Below are 6,000 nucleotides of genomic sequence, written 5' to 3' on the forward strand. Positions count from 1 at the left end.
TGGGGTGATGAAATTGTCTTTTAGGAATATGACTGTGGAGATGAACATATTCAATGTCTCCAAACAAATTGGTGAACATGAGGACATTAGAGAGGTAGATTTGATCCAAACAGTTTGTTAAGAACACTTTGAGAGAGAATGGATAAAGGATCCATTAAAGAGAACTTTAATTCATGATGAAAGACTTTATTCTTTGGAATGTGTTGATGAGGAAGTAAGAGAACTCGAGACTTATTTGGATCCAATGCCTATTATGTCAATGGGTCAATGGACCCCATTGTTTGAACTTTTGATTTCAGCCCAAGTGAAAGTTGAGGCATCTTTTGTCCAACCTTATAAACTAGAAAGGAAGCCTTTACCAAGCGATCTTAAGTATGCATTTCTAGGGGAAGATGAATCATATCCTATTGTGATTTCATCAAAACTTAGCATAAAGTAAGAACAAAAACTTTTGAAAGTGGTGAGAAAACATAAGAAAGCAATTGGGTGGACAATTACTGACTTGAAAGGAATTAGCCCTCTTTTATGTACACATATAATCTATCTTGAAGAAGAGGCTAAATCTGTGAGGCAAATGCAAAGACAATTGAACCCAAACATGAAGGAAGTAATGAGAGGTGAAGTGCTTAAGCTACTTGATGTAGGTATCATTTACCCCATTGCCAACTCAAAATGGGTTAGTCCAACCCAAGTTGTCCTTAAAAAATCTAGAGTCACTATCGTGAAAAATGAAAATAATGAGCTAGTGCCAACTAGAATCCAAATTGGATGGCGTATGTGCATTTATTATTGTAAGTTGAACATGGTGACTAGGAATGACCATTTTCCACTTCCATTTTTAGACCAAGTGCTTGAAAGAGTAGCCGAAAGAGCTTTCTATCGTTTTCTTGATGGATACTCAGGATACAACCAAATTGAAATTTCCTTAGAAGACCAAGAAAAACCACTTTCACTTGTCCTTTTGGTACTTATGCTTATAGAAGAATGCCTTTTGGCTTGTGTAATGCACCAGCCACTTTTCAAAGGTTTATGATGAGTATCTTTAGTGACATGGTGGAAATTGTTTTGAAAGTTTTCATGGTTGATTTTTTAATTTATGGGGATTCTTATGAGTTGTGTCTAATGCATTTAGAAAAAGTCCTTGAAAGGTGTGAGGAGAGCAATCTTGTACTTAATTAAGAGAAGTGCCATTTTATAGTGACATATGACATTATCTCAGGTCACATTGTTTCTTCAAAAGGGATAAAGGTGGATAAGTCAAAAGTTGAAGTCATTCAAAAATTACCTACCCCTAGGACTGTGAAAGATGTGAGATCCTTTTTAAGACACGTTGGTTTTTACCGAAAATTCATTCATTCTTTTAGTACCATTGCCAAACCATTGTGTAACTTGTTGTCACAAGATGTCCAATTTGATTGGACATCAAAATGTCAAGAAGCTTTTGAAAAGCGTAAAGGGTTGTTGACCACTGCATCAATCATGCAAGTGATTAGTACTTAAAAGTGCATATTTATCAAAGTTTTATATCATCATTTTGCACTTAAAGTATCAATAACTCCTTAACTAAAGCATGATTTATAATAACAAGTCTAATACTATAAAATGCCCTAATATATGGTAAATGTTCATCTTAAATACAGGCCTATCACATAAATTAAAGGATTGATTGATGAATTCAACTACTGAAATTTATGAAGATAAAAAGAGGGTGAAACTTAGAAAAAAGATGTTGGTGCAGTCCAAACTGAAACACTGTTCGGTAATTGGGTCATATCTCGAGTTCTAGATGTCCAAATGACCTCAAATTGTTACACAAATTCAGTAAGACATAGGCCTACAACTTTCATGTTTTCATCAAGATCTAAAAAGACCGTTTTCAAGTCCAAATTATAGCAACAACAGAGAAGTCTGAATTTGTCCTACAGCCCGAACACTGTTCAGTGTTTGGCCCATATATGAAGTTCTAGAAGTCCAAATCACCTCCATTTTTTTTCCTGGAAAGCTGAATCAATTTCCTACAACTTTCATGCTTTCAAGTGGACCCAGTTCTGATGCTAGCATTTTCATTTTATTCAGACAAGAAGATAAGAATTTTCACAAAGTCAAAAGTTGGCCACCCACTCAACAATTAGTCATCAAATCAATAATTTTGAATTTTGGCCTATAAAAATAGGCATTTGCCATGTATTTAGAAGCTTGGTTGTTCAGATCAAGTTCATGCTCTTTATTTCTCTCTTTATATTTTTTTTGTAATTTTTAAGTTTTGCTTTCATTAATATCTTGTTTATGCTTTTCATTTCATTTCCTTTACTTAGTTAACTTGTATTTTCTTTATGTTCTTGTTTTGTTTATTTATGTTTCTCTTCTTCATTATGTTTAGCTAAGTTTATTATGTCAAGGTGAAAAGGTTACACTAATGGTATAAGAACAAGTATGGTGTAAACTCAACATGGACCTTAATGTTTAATATTAACATGTCTTATCTTTTTATCTTACTAATTCTTAATACATTGCTTGTTAAATGGTTAATCTAGATTTGTGTTGTATAATACTTGGCACAATAAATGTTTGGCACTCTCATAGCCCAACCGTATGGTATTACCTACACCTGGGCTATGAAAGGAACTTGATTTGTTGTTAACATCAGTTAACATCATGAATTCCTGACAATATTTAAAAGTTTGGTGTTATGTAAATAAGATAATTAATATGATCATGTTAATAATTTATAATGAGCTATTAATGATAAATCATCCGATTGGAACCTCCTTCGTGTGTGGTTTCCAAATTGAGTAATAAGAGTTTATACTATACTTGTTTGAAATACCATTAGTGGATCCTCTAACTTTGACATTTGTTTTTATCATTGTTTAATCCTTACATTAATCTTTCATCTCAAAATTCTCATTAATTTCTTCATTTTCTTCTTTTATTATTACTACTACTACTACTACTACTACTACTATTATTATTACTATTAATATTATTACTATTACTATTACTATTACTATTACTATCACTATCACTATCACTATCACTATCACTATCACTATCACTATCACTATCACTATTACTATTACTACTATTATTATTATTATTATTTACATGTTGTTTATATTATATAATATATCTCTTTGATCTTTTCATAAACTCAGTATATAGGCTGGAAACCTGTGACCCGATCTTTTAGATCATTCTCAGGTATAACACGCCACGTACTGAGTGTTATTATTACTATTAATATTATTATTATTATTACTACTACTACTATTGTTATTATTATTGTTATTGTTGTTATTGTTGTGTTGTTATTTATAATTTATACAATTAACCTCTCTGTGGTTCGACCCCGGTATTGCCGGGTTATTTATTACTTCGACACTCCTGCACTTGGGAGAAGACATCAATCTTTTGGTCGTGTCAGCAAGCTCCTAATTGGTCTTTACCATTTGGATTGATGTGTGATGCTAGTGATTTTGCGGTAGGGGCTGTTTTAGGGCAAAGAAAAGATAAGAAGCCTCATGTCATTTATTATGCTTGCAAGACTTTGAATGATGCTCAATTGAATTACACTATAACTGAAAAAGAACTCTTAGTTGTGGTCTTTGCATTAGACAAGTTTAGGTCTTATTTGGTTGGATCTCTTGTTATTGTTTTCATTGATCATGCAGCATTGAAATACTTGCTCACAAAAAAAAAAATGTCAAGCCACATTTGATTCGATGGATCCTCCAACTCCAAGAGTTTAACCTTGAAATTCGAGATAAAAATGGAGTAAAGAATGTAGTGGCTGATCATTTGTCCTGTCTTTCAAGCGATGAGACCATAATTGATTAATCTCCAATAAATGAACTCTTTGCTAATGAAAATTTATTTTGTGCAGGTACTGTTTCCTACATTGGCTCTCCATGGTATGCTGACATAGCAAATTACCTAGCCACAAGTCAGGTTCCTTCTCATTGGTCTAAACTTGACAAACAAAAATTCGTGTGCAACGTGCGTACCTTTTTTTGGGATGACCCCTACCTATTTAAATACTGACCTGACCAAATTGTTAGGTGGTGTATCCCTGATCATGAAATTCTAAGTGTAATTAATTTTTGTCATACATTAGCCTGTGGTGGGCATTTCTCTTCCAAGAAAACCATTGCCAAGATCTTGCATTGTGGTTTTTATTGGCCCACCATGTTTTAAGATGCCCATGCCTTATGGGTTGTATGTGACCGATGCCAATGACTAGGTAACCTCAATAGGCATAACATGATGCCCCTTAACCCCATTCTTATTTTGGAAATATTTAATTGTTGGGGGATTGATTTCATGAGACCTTTTCCAAGTTCATTTGGCTACCAATTCATCTTTGTAGCTATTGATTATGTGTCTAAATGGGCGGAGGCCATTGCATCTCGCACCAATGACCATCGAGTTGTGGTCAAATTCTTGAAAAAAAATATTTTCTCTCACTTTGGCATGCCCTGGGCTATGATTAGTGATGGGGGAAAGCATTTTTGTAACAAGCCTGTTGGGATGTTGATGAGAAAATATGGTGTAATTCACAAGGTCAGCACCCCCTATCACCCATAGACTAGTGGGCAAGCTGAGTTGACAAATAGAGAGATTAAGAACATTTTAGAGAAAACAGTCAATCTAAACCGTAAAGATTGGTCCTTACAACTAGTTGATGCTTTGTAAGCATATCGCACTACTTACAAGACCTCTTTAGGAATGTCTCCTTATAGGCTAGTTTATGGAAAGCCTTGTCATCTCACTATTGAGATTGAGCATCGTGCATATTGGGCCATCCGGCAATTCAATTACAATGAAAATGAGGTTGATAAAAATAGAAAGCACCTTGTGTGTTGTGTTTTTAGCTAGGGTAATTAATTTATGCAACAACGACATCACAATACAATGCACTTCCTTTCAAAAACTAATTAGACGAGCTGAGAGGAATCCATTAAGAAGAGCATTGAGCATATAGCCGTGAGCCTTTTATTGCAACTATAAGATGTATGTATGAATGACTTAATAGTTTCATGAAGGTTGATGATAACATATACTTGAAGAGTATTGTTTCAACTGGAGGCTAATTAGCATTCTAAGATAAGGACGACATTAGAAAACCTTTTGATAGGTGTTGACAAGATGCTCACAACCAATCAAAGAATAATTCTTAAGAGAAACCAGGAGATGAATGATTTGTTTAGCTATTTCATGATGAATCAAGCCACACCACACTTGGGGGCATTGTCAAGCTTGATAAATCATGAAAGCAATAATCATTGTGGACAACCCAGAATAGGCATCGCACTTACATTTGAGTGAAAGGCTAGCACATGAATGAGCCAGTACATAAAAAAAAAAAACAAGAAAGCTTTGGATAGCAAATAAAAACACTCTATGACGATGGAGCATTGAAGAGGGGGGGACCTATATTTCAAACTAAGGTATGAATGCATGCATGTCATCTAACCTCAAAGAATTGTACATATATCTTTGATTTGTTACAGAGAAAATCATCAATGAAGTCCAGCAAGATTGTGGATAAAGAAAGAATCATTCAATTGATAATAACAAAAAATTATGGCTTTGACTCTGGAACAAGAAGAAGATGAGATGAACCCTACCATTAGGAAAATCTCAAAGAAATGAGAAGATCAACCTTGTAGTCTTCAGGTCAACCTTGCAATTAGGAAGCACCAAGTTTTCAAACCCCGTGATCGGGAATTATCAAGTCAACCCTCCAGTTAGAAAGTGCTAAGTTTTCCAGTCCTATCCTATTATATGGGTGACCTGCTCAGATGAAAATAATGTGACTTATCTAACGAAAATACTTGGCTGGGGAAGTCTTTATATTTTTCCTAAACTATTAGACCACTTTCAAAACTCTTTATATTTTTTCCATCTGGGTAGGTCACCCATTACAATGAGACCATATTTAAAAAATCTTTTCATTTTTCAATCTAAATAGGTCACCCATTACAATGAAACCATCATCCA

This window comes from Populus alba, chromosome 4 (assembly GCF_005239225.2).
Source record: "Populus alba chromosome 4, ASM523922v2, whole genome shotgun sequence".
Taxonomy (NCBI): domain Eukaryota; kingdom Viridiplantae; phylum Streptophyta; class Magnoliopsida; order Malpighiales; family Salicaceae; genus Populus; species Populus alba.